Source organism: Scardinius erythrophthalmus, assembly GCF_964197995.2.
Source record: "Scardinius erythrophthalmus genome assembly, chromosome: 16".
Taxonomy (NCBI): Eukaryota; Metazoa; Chordata; class Actinopteri; order Cypriniformes; family Leuciscidae; genus Scardinius; species Scardinius erythrophthalmus.
The window spans coordinates 32729003-32741642 of record NC_138236.1 but is presented as its reverse complement, the minus strand read 5'-3'; the positions used below and the strand labels follow the sequence as shown (position 1 = coordinate 32741642).

General features: G+C 37.5%; 1 long non-coding RNA gene across 1 annotated transcript; it reads right to left on the bottom strand.

Annotated features, from left to right (window-relative positions):
• Nucleotides 1-254: 254 nt before the first annotated feature.
• LOC308704388 lies at nucleotides 255-4656 on the bottom strand. The gene is made up of 5 exons (XR_014031803.1): nucleotides 4614-4656; nucleotides 1467-1539; nucleotides 1222-1370; nucleotides 985-1087; nucleotides 255-458 (listed from the first exon to the last, which is right to left on the bottom strand). It is a non-coding gene; the product is annotated as an uncharacterized lncRNA (long non-coding RNA).
• Between the last annotated feature and the right edge of the window lie 7984 nt (nucleotides 4657-12640).

The window sequence follows — 12640 nt, the reverse complement described above, 5'->3', positions numbered from 1 at the left end:
TATAAAACATGGTTTACATTTATATCTTTATGTTCTAGAGAAGAAATTAAGCCATAAAAAGACTATGCACTAAATAAGAGTACAAACTGGAACAAATAAATGCTCAATCTTACAATTATCCATATGGATTGCAGCTACTTGAACAAAAATTTTTTGAAGGACCGGACTCTTGCTGAGCACTTTAAGTCAAGACCAATAAACAATTTTTAATTTAGTCAAAAGTGTATTTTATGTATTTTAATTGTTTAGGACAGTTCACATTGAGGGCATAAATCAAGCCAAAGATGAGAGTAACAGCTGTGGCAAAGTTCTTGCACATTATCTAGCCCAATCTGCTCTTATAGTACTACAGAGAGGCACCTTATAATTGGGTTGGAGTGGAACAGTTGCAACATCATCTTCAATGATAGTTAAGATCCTCATCTTCTCCCCTTGTGAATGTCTTCTGGCTCTGTGTCCTGCAGTAGAAAATAAATTGACATAAGTTTTTTTTATTTTGAATTACGTTACACCACAGAGTGACTAAACATGTGCTCATGTACCTTCACTTGAAAAGTAAAGGTGGTCATGTTTTTAAGCTTGTTCAAATTCAGCCATAGAACTAAAACTGATAAACAGAATACATCTCCCAATTTCCTGCACCTGTGCTGTTAGATGCCATATCAGTATTAAAGGGATAGTTTACCCAAAAATGAAAATTAGCCCATGATTTACTCACCCTCAAGTCTGCCACTATATCACTGCCCTTATAAAGCTTGGAAGAGCCAGGAATCGTTTTAATATAACTCCAAATGTATTTGTCTGAAAGAAGAATGCCATATACACCTAATGACTTCAGGGTGAGTAAATCATGGGCTAATTTTCATTTTTGGGTGAACTATTCCTTTAATATAGTTACACGTGGCACAACATCATGGGGATCTGGTGAACAGGTGAAATTATATCAAGTGTGAGTGTATATGCTGGTGACACACATCTTCTTACCAGGCAAGTCTTCAGGATGTTTCCTGACTTTTCCCTCATAAACAAAGGTAGAGCTCTGAGAGTTGTAGCCTTTCTTTGAGCAAGCACATTGCAGTTTCTGTGTCTGAAAGACAGAAAACAAATATGGAACAAGCTATGCATGTTATATCCAAAGAGAAGCATGGGAATTACCTTGAAAAGGAGATGGCAAAATTCAGCCTTTAACCAGAGAGATATGACCACATGCAAAATAATTACCTGATGATTAAGTTGGTCTAGGAGGATCTTCATCTCATCGGATACGCTCCACCACTTGTTTTGTACAATTAGATGTGTATTCATCTAACTAAGAGAAAAAGGTGCTCTTCTGATTAGTTTGTGTAAACCTGTAATACTCAGCACAGACCCTGAAAAAAAAAAAAAAAACCATTGTTAAAACAGTAAGAATTAAGTGTAGGCCTACACGTTAATTCAGTTCTACTAACTAAAAATGATAAACTCACCTGATCTTTCAAAAACAAAGGCCACTGTTTTAGCACATCAGAGGTTCTTGTTGCTGTACTGATGTTCTTTAGTCTAAAAGGGACAAATACAACATAACAAAGATTCATATTAAACAAAAAAAAAAAAAAACGTTACAGTAGGTTAATTTACATATAGTAAAAATACTACAGAAATGGAATAATCAAATGTGAAAAAAAATTTATTCATTTTTTCCTTAAAAATACAAAAGTTATAAAGAGCAGTGAGCGATTTTGTCTTTCGTTGATTAACAGGAAGGACACTGACAGCGGCAGATAACATATTTTCACTTTAAACATTATTTAATATACAAAGCAAACATGCTTATTTTTAACATAACATTTGTTTTGCATATATAGGCCTATATTTTTTCCCCTCTAAATTGTATTATATTGAATTATATTGCACTACTGTAGAATGCCTGAGCCTCAACCTAAGCATGTACAAATTGTCACTGACATTTGTATATAGGCCTATATAACAAATAAACTTGAAATTGAATTTAAATCGAATAGACTACTGTCACTGTAAGAGCCATTGCACAAATTTAATACTGAAACATCTGGATTTTACAACATTGTTTGTTCACTTAAGACATAGCCGACTGTATTACATGAATACTACACACACAGTGGGTTTTTTTAAATAATTATGTGTATTTCACTATTAATTAGCAATAAGCCGTGAAAGATGACTGAATTCGCACTCACATTCTGTCTGAGATAAACAGCTCTCTTCTGTCTCAATCAGCGCAAGCACCAGATTTGAGTCTTTTTCTAACGACTTACTGCGCTTAAAGCTCCAGTATGTGACTTTGGTATTTGACCACAAGAGGGCGCAGTTTCCAACAATAACAAAGGCGAAGCTTGATGACGCTATGAAGGAGGTGACGATGGGAGATGTGGTTTATAATGCGTTTTCACCATCTAGCGATGTATCTAAATGGAATTAATGAATCATGATCACGGATGAGGTAATTTATTCGTTTTTGTATTACCTGTATGTCTTATCGTATTATTTTATGTCATCATAATTAATGAACTGCAAGGGACGTGAAATGTTATGCTATATTAGGCTATCCCGTTACAACATACAGCTATTTGTCAAATGATTTGTTTGGTTAATGTTGTGCAGTTTTACGTTTTTTATGGTTAATGCAGTGTTGTTTAACGTGTTCAAACCAATATCTAAAAGTAAATTTGAACGAACATTTGCAAGTAATGACTAAATATTTTTTTTAACATCATCTCCGATTGTAATTGTACTGCCATAATCTCGGTCACCACACGTGATAAAAAGCCTTACCAAAGTACAAAGAGCAATATAACTTTGTTTATAAGTGCTATTATTGACAGTTGCATGTCTTACCTGTCTCAATACACTCGCGAGAGAGTCTCTGACAAGTCCAGACGCGCAGCTCTCTCCATCTCGAAAACGCCTGCCGATATTTATCCGGGTTTTATTCCTCCGTTTGTCACACAGTCCGTGACTCCGCGTGTATCCGAATATGGACGCTTTCGTTTTGTTGGCACTTCAATACTCGCCAAAGAGTTCGTGATCCATAACAGCTATAACCATACAGTCTATGGCTATAACGCTTTAACCACCACTTCCGCATTTTACCATGCGATATTCCGGTGATGTGGGTCATATTTTTTATTTTATTCCTTTTTTTATTCTTTGTCAGATGTCTTTATTGTTTATTGTGATAAGAAAAAAACCTCAATAAAGTTGTAAAAAAAAAAAAAAAAATCCGGTGTGGTGGAATATCCTATCACATGGTCCACACCGGAAAGAAGGATAGAGAGAGCGGACATTGCGTCACTGAGGCGCGACATTTCTTTTCCGGGACGGCCAGTTATTTAAAATCGGAATTTCTCTGAAATAAAAAATCTTTGGAGACTTTTGAGATATTGTAAGTACATAACTGGAGGAAATATATCACACTGTGCAAGTTATTTTTGGAAATTTTATTACAAAATCCCTACATATTGGAGCTTTAACATTTTAAACTTCGTGCACGTTCTTGTCTTTTCTCATTCAAGCATGTTTCCTCGCTTTAACGTTAGTCTAGGTGTCAATAGTTAAGTAAGTTAGCCATGTGCTACGCGGATAATCTCTAACAATAGACACTTATCGTCTCCACAGATTCCGATCTCAAAATTCCGGCCAGTTGATTATACCTAGAATATCAAAATCAACTGCTGGCGGTAGATCCTTTTCCTATTTAGCACCAAAACTCTGGAACAGTCTTCCTACCATTGTCCGGGAAGCAGACACACTCTGTGACCTAGCTTTCACATAATACATTATAGACTTCTATAATTTAATGTTATGCTGCATAGATTAGGTCAGCCGGAACCGGGAACACTTCCCAAAAATCCTGATGTACTCGTTACATCATGAGAAGAATGGCATCTACGCTAATTTTAGTGTCTGTGTTTATCCCAAGGTTTTTCCTGCAGCCTGCCGGATCCAGGCCGTATCCAGATCTGACGAAGGACCTTCACCTGGACCGATGACAACGCAGTGCTGAAGTGCCAACTAGTCTCTCCCTATGGAGGATCCCACTACCACTCTACAGATAAGGCGTTGTCGGGAAAATTCGTCTTGCGGTCCTACCCCAAAGCAACAAATAAAATAAAATTCCTTATCAAAATTTATAAGGAAAGACAAGTATTTTGTTTAGGCTTGGCTTGTAGGGAATTCCAAACCTGCGTATATTCTAACGCACATAACTATAGAACCCATTCTAAATGCGCATGTGACCGCCATCAGCGTTTCTCACAGGTTCGCGTTTAAAGTCTGTGTAGAGAGAATGGTGTCGTCTTAGCGGCCCCTAATTTAATAACAAATGATCATTGCGACGGAACCAAATCAATTAAAACTAACTTTAGATGGAAATAACTTAACTCTGCTGTAAAGCCGAAACAATCTCTGTTACCTTAAATTATACGCTTATCTCTGTAAAGCTGCTTTGAGACAATCTACATTGTTAAAAGCGCTATATAAATGAAGATGACTTGACTTGACACAGAAAATATCTTTTAACATAATACTATATTTTACCAACATATGTCTGCAATCAATGTAGCTTATTTTCATTCATAAAGCAAAATAAAACTTACCTCAGAGATGAATCCAGTCCCTTCGATAGCGTGGTTGAAGGAGGAAACCCCGTGTGTAACGTACATAGAGACAGACTGCGCATGCGCGATGGTGGGAAGTTAAACGTTCCAGCGCAGAAATCAAAACATTACGTTTTCTCAACTTATTTTTTTGTGTTCATTGGACAAATAGTAGTAAACATGCAGTTAAATAGTTTTTATAAGTTAACTCAACATTGCGCTCAAACATTTGCCCACTCAACTTATCATCTTAAGGTGAGTAAACAATTTGCAAGTTGGATTTTTTACAGTGTGGATTAAACAGGAGGGGCGCTATCATCCGGTGTCTGGAGAGTGTCTACCCCTGTTCCAGAACACAGCCGGACCCAGAGCATGCGTCATCACCTGCGACCACAGTAGTATTGTGTGAGCCCCCAGCACTTCTCTTCCCAGTCTGTCTCAAATGCATGTTTAGTTCCTGTTTCGATGAAACACCTCCTTCCTCCTTACCAAAGTGAGCCCTGTAGCTAAACACTACATCAACACTGTTATTCAATATTAGCTAGCAGGTTAGTTAATGTTTACATCGTAGCAACAACATAAAAAAAATATTTTATTATGTGTTCTGCTTTCAATTAACAGTTCCAATTATAAAATTGTAACTGTTAATTGAAAGCAGAACACATAATAAAACACTTACAGGTTGGGATCCATAAGCAACTGATTGTCCCAACAAAGTGGGAAGTGCTCTGTCTTTCAGGAGAAGCATTTGTGTGAAGCCGGCATTGTAGAGGAGTTTTTATTGTTATTATTACTGCTATTAATAATAATAATTTTGCATGCAGCTGCTGCACACAAATATAATTCAATTGCAATTACAATATTTGATGATTTTATTTATTTATTGCAAAACTGTGCAGCCTTTTCCTATATCTCTAAACATGATATTGATCCATAATAAGGATGATTGGATGAGGGATGGATGTCTGGATGTCTGGATATCTATCTTTACAGATGCACAAACAATATCAAACTATACAGATAAAATAGTACTGAATTATGTGTTACACAAAAGTGTTACAACTAACCTGTCTGTTACAATTAACCCTGCATATGGGGTAAGTTGTAACATTTGCAATTGTCACTTTCAGTGCAACTGTACGAAAATGGTAGGTCCTAGAAAAAAAACTTTAGTGTTCATTTGTAGCAGAGATGTGTATGTTGCTTGTGTAAAAAAAAAAAAAAAAAAAAATCTAACTTCATTGTTTTTTTTTTGTTTTTTTTTTTTTTTTTTTATAACTGAGGCAAAACCAAAATGTGTTATGTGCCAAAATGTGTCTCTTAGGTTATGAAAGCTGACCTCCATAAAAAGTGCAGCATTGGGTGTCTGGAGATGTTCATGAACAGTGTAAAAAAAACAGATTAGTCTTAATCGTTTTCTATGTTCGTCCATCTAAGGAAGGCCAAACATGGGGATTTGGAACTAGGGTGGGAAAAAACAGGATCTCTTTGACATGGCAACAACATGCTACTAAAACAGCTTTTCTTTGTCTTCTCCAGCGCAGCTCAAGTCAAGTCAAGTCATCTTCATTTATATAGCGCTTTTAACAATGTAGATTGTTTCAAAGCAGCTTTACAGAGATAAACGTATAATTTAGGGTAACAGAGATTGTTTTGGCTTTTTAGCGGTTCTTTAATAAAGTTATTTTCCAGCTAAATTAGTTTTGATTGATTCGCTTCCGTCGCAACAATCATTTGTTATTAAATTAGTGGCCACTAAGACGACACCATTCTCTCTACACAGACTTTAAACGCGAACCTGTGAGAAACGCAGATGGCGTTCACATGCACATTAAGAATTGGTTCTATAGTTATGTGCGTTTGAATATATGTGCACAGGTTTGGAATTCCCTACAAACCAAGCCTAAACAAAGTACTGGCGTTTCCTTATAATTTTTGATACAGAATTTTATTTCATTTTATCAATTCGGGGTAGGTACGCAAATTGAGTTTCCCGACAACGCTTTATCTGTAGAGTGGTAAAGAGATCCTCCATAGGGAGAGATTAGTTGGCACTTCAGCACTGCGTTGGATCGGGTCCAGGCGAAGGTCCTTCATCAGATCTGGATACGGCCTGGATCCGGCAGGCTGCGGGAAAACCTCGGGATAAACAAAGACACTAAAATTAGCGTAGATGCCATTCTTCTTATGATGTAACGAGTACATCAGGATTTATGGGAAGTATTCCCGGTTCCAGCTGACCTAATCTATGCAGCCTAATATTGAATTATAGAACTTATTAACTTATTATTGTTCTATTATGTGAATGCTAGGTCAAAAGAGATGTGTCTTTAATCTGGCTTTGAACTGACAGAGTGTGTCTGCTTCCCGGACAATGTTAGGAAGACTGTTCCAAAGTTTTGGTGCTAAATAAGGAGAAGGATCTACCACCAGCAGTCGATTTTGATATTCTAGGTATTATCAACTGGACGGAATTTTGAGATCGCAATAGACGTGAAGGACTATAATGCGTTAAGAGCTCGCTCAAGTACTGCGGAGCTAAACCATTTAGTGCTTTGTAAGTGATCAGCAATATTTTAAAATTGATGCGATGTTTAATAGGCAGCCAGTGCAGTTTTGACAGAACCGGGCTAATATGGTCATACTTCCTGGTTCTGGTAAGAACTCGAGCTGCTGCGTTTTGAACTAGCTGTAGTTTGTTTATTAAGCGTGCAGGGCAACCACCCAGTAGAGCATTACAATAATCTAGCCTTGAGGTCATGAACGCATGAACTAATTGTTCCACATTTGTCAATGAGAGCATATGGCGTAATTTAGATATATATTTTAAGATGGAAAAATGCGGTTTTACAGATACTAGACACGTGACTTTCAAATGAAAGATCGGTATCAAAGAGCACACCCAGGTTCCTAACCGACGACGAAGACTCGACAGAGCAGCCATCAAGTGTTAGACAGTATTCTAGATTATTATGTGAGGAAGTTTTTTGTCCAATAATTAGAATCTCTGTTTTTTTCAGAATTAAGTAGCAGGAAATTACGAGTCATCCAAGTTTTTATATCAGCTATGCATTCCGTTAATTTTGTGAATTGGTAAGTTTTGTTAGGTTTTGAAGAAATATACAGCTGAGTATCGTCGGCATAACAGTGAATGCTAATGCCATGTTTCCTAATGATATCTTCTAATGGTAGCATGTACAGAGTGAACAGCAGCGGTCCTAGTACTGAGCCTTGTGGTACGCCATACTGAACCTGTGATCGATGAGACATCTCTTCATTTACTGCTACAAACTGATAACGGTCAGATAAATATGATTTAAACCATGATAGTGCAATTCCACTAATGCCAACATCATTTTCGAGTCTATTTAAAAGAATGTTGTGGTCGATAGTGTCAAATGCAGCACTAAGATCGAGTAACACTAATAGAGAGACACAACCACGATCGGATGATAAGAGCAAATAATTTGTGACTCTAACGAGAGCAGTCTCGGTACTATGGTACGGTCTAAATCCTGACTGGAAATCTTCGCAGATATCATTTATTTCAAGAAAGGAACACAGTTGTGAAGACATTGCTTTTTCTAATATCTTTGACAGAAAAGGTAGATTCGAGATCGGCCTGTAATTGACTAATTCTGTAGGATCAAGTTGCGTTTTTTTAACAAGCGGTTTAATCATAGCCATCTTAACGGTTTTCGGTACGTATCCTAGAGACAAAGATGATTTAATGATATTAAGAAGAGGATCTATGACCTCTGGAAGTATTTCTTTCAGTAGCTTAGTCGGTATAGGGTCTAACATACATGTTGTAGATTTAGATGATTTAACGAGTTTAGTAAATTCTTCCTCTTCTATAGCAATGAACGAATCAAATTTTAACTCAGGGAGACTACAATGCACTGCCTGATGCAATACTGTAGTAGACGGTTGCATAGTTAGAATTTTCTCCCTGATATTATCAATATTATAAGTAAAGAAGTTCATAAAGTCATTACTGCTGTGTTGCTTGGAAACTTCTGGGCTTGAAGCTTTCTTTTTCGTTTGTTTAGCCACCGTTTCAAATAAATACCTAGGATTATGTTTATTTTCTTCTAATAGGTTTGAAAAATAAGCAGATCTAGCAGCTTTTAAGGCCTCTCTGTAAGCAATCGAGCTCTCTTTCCATGAAATGCGAAATACCTCTAGTTTTGTTTTCTTCCAGTTGCGCTCCATTTTTCTGGCTGCTCTCTTAAGGGCCCGAGTGTGCTCGTTGTACCACGGCGTTGGACTATTTTCTTTAATCTTCTTTAAGCGCAACAGAGCAACTGTGTCTAAAGTGCTGGAAAAGAGAGAGTTAAAAGTTTCTGTTGCAATATCTAGTTCTTCTAAGCTATCTGGGATGCTGAGATGATGAAACTGATCAGGAAGATTATTGATAAAGCAATCTTTAGTGGCAGAAGTGATAGGTCTAACATATTTGAAACACATTTGAGTCGGCCTTGCAGCCTTGGCTAAATGAAGTTTACACAAAACTAGATAATGATCTGAGATGTCATCACTCTGCTGCAGAATTTCAACGGCATCAACATTGATTCCATGTGATAATATTAGATCTAGAGTATGATCACGACAATGAGTAGGTCCTGACACGTGTTGTCTTACTCCAATAGAGTTAAGAATGTCTTTAAATGCCAATCCCAATGCATCTTTTTCATTATCGATGTGTATATTAAAATCACCAACAATTAGTACTTTATCTGCAGTCAATATTAATTCGGATAGAAAGTCTGCAAATTCTTTGATAAAATCTTTATGGTGCCCTGGTGGCCTGTATAGTAGCCAACACAAATCTCAAACGTGATTTATCATTTATACTATATATTTTTAAATTAAGTACTAACACTTCAAAAAAATTATATTTAAAACTTGGTTTCTTAGTGGTTTTAATAATATTACTATAAATTACAGCAACTCCTCCCCCTTTGCATTTCAGACGAGGCTCATGTTTATAACAGTAATCTTGCGGGGTGGACTCATTTAAAGTAATGTAATCGTTTGGTTTTAGCCAGGTTTCTGTCAAAGACAGCACATCTAGGTTATTATCTGAAATCATATCATTAACAATGAGTGCTTTTGAAGTAAGCGATCGAATATTCAGCAACCCAAGCTTTAGCATTTGCTCATCTGTATTATAGCTGTTTTTTATTTGTTGAACATCAATTAAATTTTTAACCTTAGATGGGTTAAAACGTTTTTTTTGGATTTCCAAATTCGGGGAACAGACACAGTCTCTATATGATGATATCTAGGTGAAAGAGGCTCTATGTGATGGGATTTATCTGACCTGGGTGACGCAAGGCCACTAAACCAGGCTCTTATTTGCATATTCTGTAGGTGGGGAATATTTAAACGAGTGAAATTGTGATTTCACAAGTACCTGAAGAAGTGTGTTTTTAAAGTCCGCGTGAACTGGAAGTTGCAAATTACTTCTCTCCAGTGTTGTGACGTATTTCCCAGTGAAAAGGAATATTGAACAGAGGGCAGGGTTTTACTCTAGCGCTCCTCCTCTCTATCTCTCACTCATAGCAGACTAACGGTTTGAGGGGAGTGGTTAAGCGTTTCCCAACCCAAGCCGTCAAACCTACATCATCAGAGAAGGAACGCCATTCTAGACCGGAAGTAACTTTTCAGACTTTAATTAAAGATTACGACGGCAAACAATTTTTTTCTGTGTATTGACTTGCACGGATTAATTTTTCACCTCAAGACTAGTAATATGCGCTAATGTGGCGTTGTGGCGACCGGGTTCAGAAACAGGGACACCAAATGAATAAACCAACTACGCCACCCTGGGGGCTTATTACCAGGGAATCGCCCTAAACAAATTAGGAGCACACAAAGCTCACAGGCTCGTATTGGTTGGAGTCAGGCATGAGACATGGGTGAAGGATACAAACAATAAAATCACTTTATTGATTAAAATGATACAAACAATAAAAAAAAAGAAAAGAAAAAAAAGAAAAAAAAGAAAAGACAATAATCAGAAAAAGGATATACAAAATGGGACACTCCTGGCAACAGAAATTGGGAACGGCAGCCAAATTACTCCACCCAAGGGGCCTCCCTATTCTCCTAAAAGAAAAGAAACAAAGAAAACCACAAACACACGTGCACTCACACTGCACTCAGTCAAACACCTCCAGGTGGCACAGCAATCACTCCAAAATACCACCACTAAGATGAGGAGGGCTGCCGCCCTTAGTTTCCTTGCCGCCCAGGCCTACAATAAAGAACACACATCAGACTCATACACCACAAAATAAAGAAAACAAAAAGGGAAAAAAAAAACAAGAAATACACAAAAACAATTATTTGACCCAAATGCAAAATGTTCGTCTCAAACCAGTATGATAACAAGCATTCTCATCATAGACAAATACATTCCAGATGATCGTCACATCACAACATTGTTGAATTTTACGCGTTCACCACTTAAATCGGGGTACTCTCATGAGAACAATTGGATAACCGGATATCCTAGACAGCATCCGGCAAATACAGACCAGGTGTTTGTTAAATTCGTACCAGGCCACAAAGACCGCACTTGAGCCAAAAAGAAAGAATTAAACAAAACACACATTCACATAATAATAAATAAACCAAAAAAAAAAAAGAAAACTTAAATCAAAACAATGAACAGTGATGACTAAGAATAATGAGCATCAAAGAGCCACTTTATATACACTCTTTACATTCTGAGTACCCAATATCAAATCCCGGGCAATGAAAACATCCACACCAGTTCTCATGGAATGAAAGAGAAAAGTTAACGTTGTTAGTGCCGTTGAGGTCGGAGATGTCGCAGTGACGCTAGTCAATAAGGCTACACAGCAGAGCAGCACGTAGTAAGTTTGTGGTCGCTCAGCAGTCGTATATCCATGAAATCAAGCCAAACAGCAGCACGCAGCAAATTTGTGGTCGCTCAGCAGTCATATATCCGTGAAATCAAGCCAAACAGCAGCACGCAGTAAATTTGTGGTCGCTCAGCAGTTTATGTTGAACCGGACTTCTGATTAAAGCGTCCAGTGAATGACAATGGTGACTAAACAACCCACCATGACCTTAAACAGGCATATGAAACACACCTGAACAGCACGTCAATAAAGAACCACGAAACTCATCCGCTTCTCTAGAAGTTCGCACAACAACGAGCGCCGCCGAATGTATGCCGATTAGTTCCCCTGTCCACTCTCCAGCTCTTGCACACCGCGCCGGAACAACAACGACATGACGTCACGTGTAATGCCCTCACAGGTAACGTACACCAACCGCATTTATGGTCCTCATAACTAGAGTTAAATCACCATCCAGCCGAGCGTTAATAGGCGGAGCTAATGCCTACTGCTACACTAACAAAGTAAATAGGGTCAATTTTGATTTCAGTTGGACTAAAGTGTTTTCTGATAAAAGGGTGGTTGATTATGATTTCACTTTTCTAACTTTAGTGTGTAATGTTTCTGTTTGAGCATAAACAACATATGCAGTCACAACGCTCAGTTTAATGCAAAGGGAGATATTTTATTTTAAAGAAATCACTTTTTAAGGACTACAACAAACGGCTGGTAGAGACTACAACAAGCTTCTCACCGGGTTAGTGACATCACTAATCCTAAAATTTACATAAACCCCACCCCTGGGAACACGCAACAAAGGTGGTGAGGCCATTTTGTGTTGCTTTAGAGAAGAGTACAGTATTTGTGGTAGAGTGTTGTTGCCATGCCGTCAAAACGCTGTTATTTTCACCCCGATTGCAGGTCCTCTTTGTTCGACCTTCCTAGGGACGCTGGATGAAAATTATAATCCCAATATAGCTGTCTGTGCCACACATTTTACGGAGGAAACCTTCCTCTAATAAAAAAAAAAAAAAGGCTACAACGCAATCATGTATTCTGCTGTACTAAAGCTTTAATAAGGATAAAACCGTATATCAAAAGCTAACATAAATAGCAGTAGCATTTACAAATAACTGTATCTAAAAAGTATGA